At 36.8% G+C, this 15606-nt stretch overlaps 2 long non-coding RNA genes across 3 annotated transcripts; one reads left to right on the top strand and one right to left on the bottom strand.

Moving 5' to 3' along the window:
• Nucleotides 1-8007: 8007 nt before the first annotated feature.
• Nucleotides 8008-12083, bottom strand: LOC130726402 (uncharacterized). 2 transcript variants are annotated; one of them, XR_009014822.1, is made up of 4 exons: nucleotides 11568-12083; nucleotides 11249-11402; nucleotides 10984-11072; nucleotides 8008-10657 (listed from the first exon to the last, which is right to left on the bottom strand). It is a non-coding gene; the product is annotated as an uncharacterized LOC130726402 (long non-coding RNA). The 2 variants fall into 2 exon arrangements; XR_009014821.1 differs by having other exon boundaries at nucleotides 11249-11387.
• Nucleotides 12084-12334: 251 nt separating this feature from the next.
• Nucleotides 12335-14949, top strand: LOC130726403 (uncharacterized). The gene is made up of 5 exons (XR_009014823.1): nucleotides 12335-12609; nucleotides 12678-12770; nucleotides 12853-12954; nucleotides 13058-13408; nucleotides 14647-14949. It is a non-coding gene; the product is annotated as an uncharacterized LOC130726403 (long non-coding RNA).
• The last annotated feature ends 657 nt before the right edge of the window (nucleotides 14950-15606 follow it).

The following is a 15606-nucleotide window of genomic DNA, read 5'->3' as shown; positions in this document are numbered from 1 at the left end:
TGAAGATTTCTGAAGAATTCATCCACGTCAATCACAAAGCCTTGTTGCTTCAGATCATCAAGATAGATCCTGATAGCCTCTGGATCATCAACCTTTGACCAGAGTGGGTAGTCCTTCAGAGGGAGTCTTCTTCCTCTTGACTTTGAAGTAGCAGGGTTAACCTCAACTTTTGTTTCCACTAAGCCCATTCTCTTCAATGATGTGGGAGTGAAGACATCTCCAACAATTTTTGTTAGGTCTTCTGTGCATCCAGCTTTGGTCAGAGCAGATATCAGTTTGCTCTCAATGAAGAAGTCTGACAGTAATCTGCCAAAAGGTATGTACTTGATGGCAGACTTTGGTGAAGCAATAGTCCTTGACTTCTTGATGCACTCCTTCAGATAGGAGAAGAGAAAGTAAGGTAGGCAGACTTTATTGTGCTCCTTGATGAAGAAAAGCATCACCTTTTGAGTGAAATTGATGTAATCAGGAGAGTTTCCCTTTGGTCTTTGATTTATGCAGTTCAGGAGGATCTTGTGCCAGATTCTCAGGTCAGGATGAAGATCCTTAGTTTTGCAATCAGTTTTGCCCGGTCTCCATATAGAGTATAAGGGCTTCTTGACCTTCTCCTTGGTACTTGTCTTGACTTTGGACTCTTGCATCTGAAATCTGTAGCCATGACTTGTATCTGCACCCAAAAGTCTTGCAAAAGACTACTTTGAGATGATGATCCTTTTTCCCATAACAAAAGACACCACCTGATACTCGTTGCAATCAGCGTGCTTCCAGAATTCCTTCACCAGTTTATCATAGATTGGACCATGCAACCTATTGAAGTATCCTTCCCAGCCTTGAGCCTGTACTTCAGGACGGAGATCGACCCCATTAGCAGCAATGTTGTCTAGGTCGAAACGCCATTCAGCAAGAACTTGAAGTTCTTCTGGAGGAAAGACGCATGTAACTGCACAGCTTCTTTGGGACAAAGGAATAACATCCTCAGCATCTTGGATTTGTGCTTGAGCACCCTCTGTCGATCTGGGACGCAGAACAGGACCTACTTGCCCTGTTGGAAGACCCACAACCATTCTTGGAAACACTCTTCCATCGGCGGAATCGGACCTTTCACCGGAATCAGCTCTTTCAGATCTCACCATTGTTGAAGGTTGGAGGTTTGGGTAGAAGAGGGATGAACGAGAGATAGAGAGAATTGAGGAAGGTAAGGGTTTTTACAAACAGGAGAGAGAAGCAAATAACACAAGTGATGGAGAACGTGTGTGCGTAGTGGTTTTTAGAAAGTAACCGTTGTTGATTGTAAAACAAAAGTAAAATCAACGGTTGAAAATTAAAGATATCATTATGAACAGTTAATACAATACACAAAACACACGGTGGAGAATAAGCACAACTACACTCATTACAACAGATTATCCGGAGGGCACAAGGAACGAGGCATCAGAATGAACTGACACACATTTACTGTCTTGTCTCAGAGTAAGCACCAATGGGTACTCAGCTTCTGACTAAGCTACCTTCTGAGCTAGACATCTTCTGATGAGGAAGCATCATAGTCAGAGGTTCTAATTCATCTTCATACTGGACAAAAGTCCATATTCAGATTTTTCAGTATGAAATTAAATCTATCCTCTGCTAAGGGCATTGTAAAGATATCTGCCCATTGATGGTCAGTATCAATAAACTTCAGAAGAAGTATGCCCTTCTGAACATAATCTCTAATAAAGTGATACTTTACCTCAATGTGTTTTTCCCTTGAGTGTAAGATTGAATTCTTACTGAGTGAGATTGCAGCAGTATTATCACAATAAATTGGAATGTTGCTCTCAAGGATTTGATAATCCTCTAGCTGATGTTTCATCCAAAGCATCTGAGTGCTGCAAATAACTGCTGAGATATATTCTGCCTCTGCAGTGGATAGTGCAATAGTAGATTGCCTCTTGCTTGCCCATGAGACTAAGTTACTTCCCAGAAATTGACAATTTCCAGAAGTACTCTTTCTTTCAGTTTTATCTTCAGCATAATCAGCATCACAGTAACCTGAAAGCTTATACTCTGATGTTTTCTTATACATCAAGCCACGGTTAGTGGTACCTTTCAGATATCTGAGAATTCTCTTAACAGCAGTTAAGTGAGTTTCTCTAGGATCTGATTGGAATCGAGCACATAAGTGTACACTAAACAGAATATCTGGCCTAGATGCAGTTAAGTATAGAAGTGAACCTATCATTCCACGATAGAGCTTCTAACATACTTTTCCACTGGCATCTTCTTTCTCCAGAATACATGTAGGATGCATATGAGTCTTAGCAATTATTGATTCTGTTATATTGAACTTCTTCACAAGTTTCTTTGTGTACTTGCTCTGATGGATGTAAGTAGCTTCTGGTTTTTGATCAACTTGTATTCCCAAAAAGTACTTGAGTTCTTCTATCATACTCATTTCAAATTCAGCCTGCATCATCTCAGAAAATTCCTTGCAAAGAGATGGATTAGCAGATCCAAATATAATATCATCAACATAAATTTGCACAATTAAGATATCATCTTTGTAAGTTTTGCATCTACTTTACCCTTTACAAACTCATTTTTTCAGAAGAAATGAGCTAAGTCTCTCATACCATGCTCTGGGAGCTTGCTTCAGACCATAGAGAGATTTCTTTAATTTGAAAACATGGTCAGGGTTCTTCTCATCTTCAAAACCAAGAGGTTGGTGCACATACACTTCCTCTGAGATGTATCCATTCAGGAAGGCACTCTTAACATCCATCTGATGAAGAATTATGTTGTGATTCACTGAAAATGAGATTAGCAGTCTGATAGCTTCCAATCTTGCTACTGGAGCAAATGTTTCAGTATAATCTATTCCTTCTTGCTGACTATAGCCTTGAGCAACTAGCCTTGCCTTGTTTCTGACTACATCTCCTTTTTCATTCAGCTTGTTTCTGAAAACCCATTTGGTTCCAATAATGTGAGCGCCTTGAGGTTTCTTGACAAGGTTCCAGATATCATTCTTGGAGAATTGATTCAATTCTTCTTCCATTGCCATAATCGAGTCTTTGTCTTGAAGAGCTTCATTAATTGATTTTGGTTCAATTAAGGATACCAATCCCTTCAGACTAAGTAGAGTCTCTTCAGAGGGTCTGAATGCTGATCTGGTTCATCTTTGTTTCCCAGAATCAACTCCTTAGGGTGAGAGGCAACAATTCTGCTCTTCCTCTAAGGTTGTGAATCAGAGGGACCAACTTCCTCTGGAGAGTCTTCCTATGGCTCAGCTTCCTCTGGAGCTTTGCCTTTATCAGAAACATTTATACTCATATCTGCAAACTTTTCAAATAGCTTTGACTGATCAGAGTCAAGCTTATCATCAAATCTAACATGAATAGATTCTTCAATAGTTTTAGCATCAGTATTATAAATTCTAAAGCCTTTGGAACGTTCAGAGTAACCAAGTAATAGACATTTAGAAGATTAAGAATCAAACTTATGCAGTCTATCCTTAGTATTCAGAGCATAGCAAACACAACCAAAAGGATGAAAGTAAGAAATGTTGAGTTTTACTTTCTTCCATAATTCATAAAGAGTCTTATTCAGAATTGGTCTGATAGAGATCCTATTCTGAATGTAACATGCTGTGTTTACTGCCTCAGCCCAGAAGTGCTTTGCCATGTCAGTTTCTTGAAGCATGGTTCTAGCCATCTCTTGAAGAGTTCTATTCTTCCTCTCAACAACCCCATTCTGTTGAGGAGTTCTAGGACAAGAGAAATCATGTGCAATTCCATAGGAATCAAACAGACTCTCAAACTTGTCATTCTCAAACTCTCCACCATGATCACTTCTGACACGCATAATTCTGCAAGCCTTCTCGTTTTGCACTTGGGCAATAAGGGTAGAGAACACAGAATGAGACTCATCCTTGCGGGATAGAAATTTTACCCATGTCCAGCGGCTATAGTCATCAACAATGACCATCCCATATCTTTTACCACCTATAGACTCAGTTTTCACTGGTCCAAAAAGGTCGATATGCAGAAGTTCCAACGGCCTTGAGGTGGAAACAACATTCTTTGCCTTGAAAGAGACTTTTGTAAATTTGCCTTTCTGACATGCTTCACAAAGAGCATCTGAATAGAACTTCAGAGTGGGTAAGCCCCTGACAAGGTCAAGCTTACTCAGCTGAGAAATCTTTCTCATGCTGGCATGCCCTAACCGTCGATGTCATACCCATTCCTCTTCATTAACAGAAAGAAGGCACTTTACTTTCTCAGTTTCCAACTCAGATAGTCTGATCTTATAAGTGTTGTTCCTCCTCTTGCTGTTAATCAGAACAGAGTCATCGATCTGACTTACAGCCCTGCAAGACTTTTGATTGAAGATTATATCACAACCCTTGTCAGCTAATTGACTTATAGACAATAAGTTATGATTTAAGTCATCTACCAACAGAACATTATCAATGCATGGACTATTATCAACACCAATAGTACCAGAACCAACAATTTTACCCTTCTCATTACCACCAAAGCCAACTTCGCCTCCAAGCTTACGTTTTAGCTCTTGGAACATACGCCTTTCTCCCGTCATGTGACGCGAGCATCCACTGTCCAGATACCATGATTGGTGTTTCAGTGGAGCGATCAAGGATATCTGCAACATAGATAATCTTATCCTTAGGTACCCATTTTCTGGGTCCTTTCTTGTTAGTTACCCCATAGGTTCTGATAACCTTGGGTTTCTCAACATGATAATGTAAAGGGATTTGAGCATGACATTTGAGCATAGAAGGAGTTCCCTTTTTACGAGAGGGTTTAGCAACTTTAGCAGGCAATGATTCAGGCAAAATAGTACCAGAGGGTACAAAATGTTCATACAGAGGTTTAGCCTTAGGCATAGGAGGCTCATTTCTACTGGGTCCAGAATAGCCAATGTCACACATTCCATTTCTCCTTATGCCATAGATCATTGAAGCCATTAAGCTTCTATCTACGTTTTTAGCTAGGAATCTTTGAAAAGATTTTTAATATTTAGATTCATTTTTAATATCAGAGGCATCACAAGCAACAACTTCTTCTAACTTAAGGATCTGGTTTTTAAGCACAGAGTTAGAGTTTGCTAAAGCATGATTATTTTCTTTTAACTCAGAAATAATTTTATCATGTTCAGCAGAAGTCTTAGAAACAGCAGAAAAATCTTTTTTCAACTTTTTATGCTTAGTCAGGAGAGAGTTATAATTATCCATGATATCAGACAAAGCACATTTGAGTTCAGAGGTTGAGAAAGAAGCGAATACCTCATTTTCATCGTCAGAGTCTGGATCTTCCTCTGATGCTGATTCATAGTTAATTGCTTCTTTTGACTCTGCTTCCTTGTTCTTGACAATAGCCATGAGTCCTTCAACAACTTCTCCATCAGAGTCAACATCCTCTGACTCTGATTCATCAAAAGTCACCATGAGGCCTTTCTTAGCTTTGAAATGCTTCTTCGGCTTCTTGTCCTTTTTCAGCTTAAGACAATCACTCTTGTAGTGCCCTGATTATTTGCATTCAAAGCATGTGACTTCCTTTGATGAAGACTTCTTCTGACCAGAAGAAGATTCATTCTTTCCTTTATTCTTTCCAGAGCCTCTGTACTTGCTCTGCTTGTGCTTCCAGATGCGGTTGAGCTTTCTGGAGATCAGGGTTAGCTCATCTTCATCAGAATCCTCAGAGTTTTCTTCAGATTCTTCTTCTTCTGCTTGGAGAGCTTTAGCCTTTTCAGATTTGGATTTCAAGGCTATAGACTTCTTCTTCTGATCCTGATGTTCAGCACGCTTCAGTTCATGACACTTCAGTATGCTTATGAGTTCTTCCAGACTCATCTGATCAACATCTCTTGTGAGCTCCAAGGAAGTTATCGAAGGCATCCAGCTTTCAGGAAGGCCTCTAAGAATCCTCATGACATGATTAGCAGTTGTGTAACTCTTGTTGAGAGGTCTAATTCCAGCAATGAGTAGCTGAAATCTGGAGAACATGTCCTCAATGGACTCACTGGATTCCATTTGGAAGGATTCATACTTTCTGATCAAGGCCAACGCCTTTGACTCCTTCACCTTCTTGTTTCCTTCATGGGTCATCTTCAAGGAATCAAAGATACCCTTAGCATACTCACGATCTGTGATCTTTTGATATTCTTCATAAGAAATAGCACTGAGAAGAATAGTTCTAGCTTTATGATGCAGTGAGTAAAGCTTCTTCTGCTCTGCAGTCATCTCTGTTCTGGAGATCTTCTTGCCATCGCCATCAACTGGACGCTCATAGCCATCCACTATAATATCCCAGAGATCTGCATCAAAGCCCAGAAAAAAGCTTTCAATCTTGTCTTTCCAGTACTCAAATCTTTGCCCATCAAACATAGGAGGCTTTGAACTGTAGACATCTTTTTGCGCTTCAATGGTGGCAGCCATTTTAGTTTTTCACACCGGCCTGGATCACTGAACATTGTTAGGTGTGGTAATCAGAACTTGCGCTCTGATACCAATTGAAGGTATGAAAAACGATAGAAAGGGGGTGTTTGAATAGCGTTTTAAAACTAAAACTCGACCCACTTGAGATTTAAATAAATCTCTTCAACCACCAAAGATAAAAGTGCTAAGATAAGAGTTAAAGGAAAGCACACAAATGATTTTATCCTGGTTCACTTGATAAATCCCTCAAGCTAATCCAGTCCACCCGTTAAGGTGATTTCTTCCTTCTTAGAATGAAAGCAATCCACTAATCAGAGTTTGTTACAACTGCACTTGCTACCTGCAAAGTGACTAACAATACACTGACTTAGCTATCACTAAGATTCACTCTCTTAGTCTTCTCTAGGATCCGACCAACCTTGGTCTCCTAAAGGAAAATCAAACAACTATTTGAAGGTTTGGGTTTACAAAGAAATGCTTCTTAGAAAGCTAATAGTAAACACAATTAATACAATGTGAAGAAAGAATGCTTTGAGAGAATATTTGATTTTCGCGTGAGCTTCTACAAAGTTTCTTCCAAAACAGCATCTTTCATCTTCAGCCTGTTTATATACTCCAAGGAATTAGGTTTGGAAGTTTGCATGGAATGCTACCGTTGGAGGGCAGATCTGGGTTTTCCAGGTTCTGTTGTGGCTGAATCAGTTAGGTAAGATCGTCAGGAATGGTACAATTGCTTTTGTACTTTGGATAGTGACATGACTTTTATCCTTGTTGACTTCTGATCAGAGTGATGCTTCATATTGGAACTTGTAAAGCTTGGTGATCAGAGTCAGAAGGAAGCTTGGATCCTCTGACCTTTGTACCTTCTGCTTCTGGACTCAGAGGAGAAGTACTTGGTCTTCAGAGCCAGCTTATTCTTGGACTTCAGAATCTTCACTACTCAGCTTCTGGACCTTCGGAGCTTCTGGACCTTCAGAGCTTTTAATCCTTCAGAGCGTCTAATCCTTCAGAGCGTCTGATCCTTCAGAGCTTCTAGTGAACTGAATCCATATCAGAGTTTTATAATCTTCAGATCTTCTGAAGCTTGATCTACTATTCAGATTGAACATAGTATATGCGAAAGCGTTGCAGAGGTTACTCTTTTAGCAAAGTGCTTCTAAATTATGTGAAATAAGACTAGAGTCATGGCCTATCATTAGAACACTCAGAAAACAACGTTAGAGTACCATAATTGTTCATACATAATAGTTAACATGTAATCATTAAAACATATAGTTATACTACTAGATCAAAACTTGATCTTACAGTACTACCTTTATTTATTCATTCATTTGGCTTTTAAAAAGAGCTATACATTATGCTCTAATATAAGTGGTCTATTGAGATATTAGAAAGAGATGTATGAACTATGAACAGACACAGGTAAAAATTTGAACTTTAAAATATATTGTGATTGTTTTAATGAGTTTTAAATATATGTTTAAAATTTAGAATTTTTATTAACAGTGAAATTAGAATTTAAGCAAATCTATGGAGGTGATTTTGGTATTCGATGTTCAGTTCTCACGAAGAAGTACCCCCACCAATGTCATTAATTTTGCTTTTCTATTCCACCTGTTAAATCAAACTCCTAGGATGAATAATAAATACTATTATACTAAGTTAAACATGGAAATTTTCGGGGAAGGGAGCTTTCAATAATCTGTGAAAATACATGTGAAAAAAAATTGGAAGTTATACAATTGATTGTTTAGGTAATCCACCGATAGCAACTTTCAAATCCTCAAACTTTCACTGGGAAGCAGTAATTTGACTTCTATTAGAATCCCTTGACGATGTCAGAGGCAATATACTGACTGGTTTCTTCCGCTTTTGATCATAATTTGCAAATACTTCTTATAATAAGCTGGTTGTATTCCAATGACTTCTTTTCCCCTATACAGACCTTTTTTTAAGGTATTGATATATGTTTCATCTGGGATTTTCCACTTCCCTTCAGCATGTATTGGTTCGCTAATGACCAAGTGTTGCAAACATCATTCTATCAACAACAAAATCATAGTAATAATGATCAAGTATAGTAAATACATATCTACAGGTTAATATTTGCAAACACATCACAGAGTAAGCAGAATGAAGCCAGAGAGTCTGTCTTCATCCAGGAAATGATGTGCTAGACTTGCTTTCATTTACTTTTTTTTATTTTGATGAAAAATTTATGATTTATCTATTACAAATTATACTTGTATTAGTGATCTTAAAGAATAGTGGACACCGAGCAGACAAATGAACATAATCTATTCTCATCAAAATCACTGTCAACTTAGAAGAAGGGGTCAATAACATAACAAATGGAAAACTTTAAGCTTTATGAAGAAGAGAAAATGATTAGGTAAAATATTATTAAAGATCAGTAAAGAAAGTGCATGATATTAAACTACTAGCGATCATTGTTGTTTTAAATTTTAATGACAACCATTCAGTCATGTTTTTCCTCTTGATAGTTATACACTGAAAAGAGCACAGCCAATGCAGTGGACTCACTATCAACTTTGGTAGGTTCATTTTGTATTAGAACCATAACAATGGTTGATTTTTCAAGTCTTGACATAGCTATCCTTTTTCTCCCCAATGTACTTTTGATGGCTTCATCTACTTTAAAAGCTGTTTTCATTGCTTTCTCATTGTAACTGTTTCAGCCAACAAATCAGCATCAAATTGACATGATCATTTGTAATACTTCATCTCTTTTATTTGACTCCGTTTTACCAAAGTTTGGTTGCTGATTGATATATTGTCCTCTTTATCATGCAACTAACTAATTAATTAGATTGTTATGAATGATTGTATCTCCACAATTAATAAATGATTATGAAGCTCAATTGTTTTTATTTCAGCATCAAAACAAATCCACTTGTAAAATGCCCTCTTTTATCCTTTCCATTTCAACCTTCATTTTCCTCACATTCAAGTTGTGTTCTACTAATTAGCATTCTATGAAGATAGCCGCCATCTAACATCCAAAAACATTTTATCATATTATATTATGTTAGTAAGTGTGTTGATCCTTTCTTAAAAGAAGGAATTATACTAATTAATTTCTAGTAGTATGTGCTAGATCAGTTAATATCTTCAAACAAAATCTTGAACATATAGTTATAAATGCCTGTTTGTTCATGTTATAATCGGGAGCTAACTGTTGAAGTTGGCTTGGTTTCACCTAGGATCTAATGCATTGCAAATCAATCTTGTATTCATCTGTCAAAATGAACTTGAACAGCCCCCAATACATAACTACTCAAGAGGGACAACTGCATCCAGTTTTTGTCTCTACATTACTATTTAATGATGAAGGTTACTGATAGGATTTGACTACCTATCATTAAGGTCTATCAAACAAAGTGTAAGTTAGTGGAGGTTAGGGAACGTTTTTTTTTACAGGTGAGGTTAGGGAAGAAAATAGCTTAATTTTCTCTCAAATCTCTCAAAATCTTCTCTTTTCCCCTAATCTTCCCGATCTTTATCTGTATATTATTTCAACTTTCAAAATTTTCATTACTCAAATTCAATCTCACCAAAATTGATTTCTTCTTGGAATTTTATCATTCAGATTTTTCTTTGGGGCTAATCATTCAGAATTTTGTATATGAACATTTACCCTGGTTTTGGCCCCAAAGAGTAAAAAATGCTATCATAGAAGAGTGGATCCTAATAAAACTTGAATATTGTTGACAGAAACCATCAAGAAAATAAATTTGATAAATCTTTAGCGTGAATTTTTACAGCATTTTCTATGTTTTCCATATGCTATATTTTAGTGTTTATACACCAGCAAATGAAAGTTTCAGGGATAAAAGATGACTCACTCAATCTGATCCTTATCTAACAATACCGTGAAGTTATATAACATGTAAGGCTAAGACAAGAAATGAAAATATTTGGAATAGATCTTTTTATGTCTTTCCTTTCCTCTCGATATCTATACATATGAAGAGAATTTTGAACATAATTCAGACCCCAAAAATGAATAAGGAAGTTTACCGAAACACAGGAATGACATATCACCATTGCCAGAAAGGTTCACGTTCAAATGAAATCAACCTGAAAAGTTGCATTTAAAATAATCAAAGACAATACCTGATCAATTGCACAAGGAATCAAACAATGGAGTTTTCCTTTTCCAGAAAATAGGAAAGGAAATGAACTCGGAAATGATGGAGCTGCCTGCATAGGCAAATGAAGCACAAACAATCATTTCCATGTAATGACTTCATAATATATATTATTAATAAATACACACAAACAGACACAAATATACGCATATACTCCGTAAGTTTGAACCCATTCAGACTAATTGACAAGTTACACTATATCTACACCACAAAATAACTTAATAAGGACAAACTTTTTACAAACCCACGATTGGATATACTTCACGTAATGTAGATGTAGATCTATCTCATGACCATAAGAACCAGATGAATGACAAATGGCTTAGAGATTTCACCTACAACACACATGTCCCACATACGAAGCACTCTTACTCTTACCTTTCACGTGTCTCTCACAGAATAAAAGCTCCTAATAGAGTTAGTGGGTCCAGCCATTTCAGCCATTACTCTGCCTTGATTTTTTACCCCTGACAAACACATCCGAGATAATCAGTACATCTACTACAACTCAACAGATGAACAATCACAGTATCAACGAATCCATTGAAATTATAGAAAAAAGCTACAATGAAAGATGAGTAATAAGTTATTACTAATTACAGATTAGTAATGAATCATAAGCAATAAAAGAATCTTGCTAAACCTCAGCATCAATTAGAACAATGTGGAGGGAAAATGCACAAGTGAAGAACCCTGACTCTGATTCTCTAAGTATTCTTCCCAGGACAAAGACTACGTACTGGATTCAATTGTCCACTCATATCTGCCATTGTGAGGGGTAGCTGAAAGAGAGTTAACTGAAATTAGAAATTAGTGGGGACTCGATGAGCAAAGAAGGTAAGAGCAAAGCCACAACAAAGGGATCAATTTATAAGCAAATTTTGTTGGCGTGCATCAAATCAAATGAAATCAACAAAGCTGTAAAGGAAGGTTGAGGGGGAGGTAGGGTGTAGGCACACAACCTGTAAAGCAGGAAAACCAACTGGTTTTGGGAGCCTCAAGGTACCTACGAAGCATGACCCACGCAGCTATAGGAAAGAAGGCATGACCGCTCAGGGAAGGAGTAGAGGGATGTTGCAGAGCCTACACGGTAGAGGCAGGATAGGGTTGAGCGTTCGTACAAGGGAGAAAGCCATGGTTTGGCGAAACAGTAGGTCCTTAGGGATCGGGCATCGATGCACAAACACTGGAACAGCTGGCCGGTGATAGGGGTGAGCTCCTACCTCTATGACTGAAGGAAAAAGGAGCAATAGGTTCAGTGGCGACGACGGCAGCCGGAAACCACGGGAAGAAGCAAGTAGGTTTTTTTTTTGCCAATTACCTACTTGGTACAACTCCATCAATTAAGCCATCAACTTTTGTTCCCATTGGTACAACTCCATCAAAAGGAATTATTACCTTTTCACCATCAGGGAGCTTCCAAACTTGTGATACCATTAAATCTTTTTCTTTAATATTTCCTTGTGAGGGGTATCAGAGTCAGGGAAATATTAAAGAAAAGGATTTAATTGTATCACAAGTTTGGAAGCTCCCTGATGGTGAAAAGGTAATAATTCCTTTTGATGGAGTTGTACCAATGGGAACAAAAGTTGATGGCTTATTGGGAGGATGCCTTGGTGCATTGGCAAGGGACTTCAAAGCTTTTCCCATAAGTTATGAGAATTGGCCAGAAGTTTCAAAGGTTAAGAAAGATGTTGCATGGCATCATACTATTATGGTAAAAATGTGAATTGATTTTTTTATCATCAATTTCAGTGTTCCTGTAACTAACTTTTAGTGTGTTTTAAGGAAAAAATTTATTGGGATGAACGTTTCGAACATGCTGCACGTTCTTACATCATGAAGGACATTGGGAAGAAGTGAAGGGCGTTTAGACTTGGATTGTATAAAAAATACTATCGCAAGAAGGAAAGTTTTGAAGAGAATATCGCAAACCCTCTACTTGCAATTCCTAAAGAAGATTGGGCTGAGTTTCTTATTTACCGTTCCAAACGCAAGACTAAGGTATTACTTTGAAATAGTGTTTTAGATTGAAATCATAGTGAGACTAACTTTTGTTTTCAAATTTACAGGAAATGTGTGAAAAAAACAAAAAGAATAGAAACAACCTCACTATTAATCACACTGGTGGATCAAAGAAGCTTAAGAGAAGAAAATATGAAATGGTTACAATGATTTTTTTGAGTTACCTATACTTGTTCTTTTATTATATTGTGATACTAACAATTAACATGTACTTTGTAATAGGAGGCAATGACAAATAAGGAAATAAGCAGGGGAGTTTTATATGTTGAAACTCATAAGAAGCATGATGGTTCATTTGTTAATGAAGAAGCACAAGCTATATGTGTAGGTGTTTTTCTTATTGTACTTGTACCTTTTTATTTAAGAATGGCAAGCTATACTTGTACTTTTTTTTACGTAATTTTTTATTATCAATGTACTCATGCAGGAAAAGATTTGTAACATTGAAAGTCAGGGCACCACCTCAGCTAAGCCCTCTCGAAATGATTCTCTTGGACAAGTCTTGGGAGAAGAACGTTGTGGGAGAGTTTGTGGAATGTCTTCTGGAGTGTGTCCTTCCCAAGTTTTTGGGTCAAGATTTGAAAGATTTTGTGGCACTACTCCCTCCTCTTCTGCTGTTGGTGCCATCGAGCTACAGTTACAATGTGTGGTTGATAAATTAGAATAAAAAATGGCATCAGATTCCCAGTTCATGAAAGAAATGGCAAGCACAATCGTTCTTCTATGTTAGAAGACAAATGTTCCTTTACCTACTACAGTTTCCACAGCTACAAGCGAAGTAAGTTTTTTCATTCACTCATTAGTTGTTGACGGAGTCAACTATGTTGTTTGGATTTATTTTCTCTTTTAGTAATATATATGATCTTTGCCATTTGTTGATTGTGGAGTATATTGAAATCACTAAAGGCTTTTGATGCAATCTGAAGATCTTTACTGCTGCATTTTTATTTCACCTTATGATGCTATGTGCTCAAACTCATTATTTTGTTGTTCAACTTTGAAGAATGGCAATCAATCTGTACATTGTTTTAAGTATGAATATGACTTTACATTTTAAGTGATTTTCTTGAAATCTTCTCAAGAAACCATAGGGTGAGTGTATCTAGTATTTTATTGTTGTTGTTGTTGTAATATTTATAATGAAAACAGTAGTTTGCAAATTCTGCTCATGAACCTTTGATAAGTGAAAGCTTATAAATTCAGCTATCTATGTACAGTAGCAATTCTTCACTTGCAATTAAGGGATTTTTTTCATAATTGCTTTGAAATGATGTTAGACTTGCACTTAGATTCTGAACCAGGAGATTGAAGCCTTTAATTCTTGTATGGTTTGTTGTTTATGAAGTATTGAATCCACTTTCACGTGTTGGACTTTCATATGGATCTTGTGTCTGGATTTTAACAAAAAATTCTAGTACAAATGATGGATTTCATGGTATTCTCTTTGTCTTGAATTGATTAGTTAGTAATTATGATTAGGGATTGCTTCCACGGCTTTAAGCTCCAAAATACTAGATACACTCACCCTTCTCTTGATTTCTCATTATCTGATGCATCTCACAATTATCTATTGCCTTGATCATATCTCTAAATTAAATGAACCTTTTTGTGCTTGAAATTAGGAACTCTTCCATTGTTGTTGTGTGAACATTGATTTTTCAGGTGCAAATGATTTTGAGGGTGGTGGGTTGGTGATGCAATATCATAAAGGATTGTGATTTTGTGTTGTATTTATAGAGATTCGAAATTGAATGTTATGTATATGTGCATGTATGTAGTTTTTGACAATGGAAGAGGAAGACCTTTTATTGATCTAAGAAATGGAGATTGAAATAGTCTTTTCTTTATGCAGATGCTGAATTGAAATGCTATGCATATCCTTAATGTTTGGGTGCGAAAGTTTTGATGGTTGGATTGTTGTGAAATTGAGTGATTGGTTGATGTTCTTTGAGATCTTTAGTTTTGCAATTTTTTGATTCAATCTTTAGTGTCTTATTTGTTTTTTGGATTTTGCAGCCAATAGAGGAAGATGTTGTTGCCCAATATCAATCTCAAGCACAAGCTAATCAATCAAAAAATGTTGAAGCAAATGAACCAAATAATGTTGGAGGGATATGAATATCTAATTTACTGGGAAGAACTCATGCAATTCCATGAAACTTATTATTGCCTTGATGAGAAGGCTTTTAGTTATAATTATGTTGTCCTAGATGTGGATCTGTTTATTATTGTACTTTTTATTAATAACTACTTTGTAGTGCACTTATGTCACGAAGTTGATAAACTCTATCTTTTGGAATGCTACTTTATTTTACCATCATGTTATGAACTTCTTCATTTTATCATATCATATCTATTACTATTTAGCTTATTATATAATGGTAGAAAAGATGAATTTTAATGAATAAAAAATGGCGCGTAAATGAAATCAAGTAAAAAAAACGCACCTAAAGTCCACAAAAACAGTTCTGGGTAAAAAAAATTGCATACAATATATAGCGGCGGTTTCACCCGCCTCTAAATATAGGTCGTGACTCTGGGACATTTAGCAGCGGTTTAACCCGCCACTAAATGACAAAAAACAATAAAAGCATTTCTCTGTATTTAGCGGCGGTTATAGCCGACGCCAAAACGTTGTAAATATAGCAGCGGTTATAACCGACGCTCTCATAACCGCCACTAAATATTTTGCTTGCCAACTTTAGCGTTAATTTTTTAACCGACGCTAAGTGTTTTAAGCGGGTTTTAGCGGCGGTTGTAACCACGCTAAATGCACAAATAACCGCCGCTAAATCCTGTTTTTTTTGTAGTGTTTACCTCCCCAAAATGAGTTTGCGTAGATTCTCGAGTCTGACAACCTTGCCTGCAATAGAGATCAAACCCAAAGAGCAAACGAAAAGCCCCAACAGATAAAACCAAATAGCGCTATAGAGTTGAGCATTATAGAGCTGATACATAAAAACCAAATTTGAGAAC

Source organism: Lotus japonicus, chromosome 6 (assembly GCF_012489685.1).
Source record: "Lotus japonicus ecotype B-129 chromosome 6, LjGifu_v1.2".
Lineage (NCBI taxonomy): Eukaryota > Viridiplantae > Streptophyta > Magnoliopsida > Fabales > Fabaceae > Lotus > Lotus japonicus.
The sequence above is the reverse complement of the archived record's forward strand: the minus strand, read 5'-3'. Positions and strand labels throughout refer to the sequence as shown.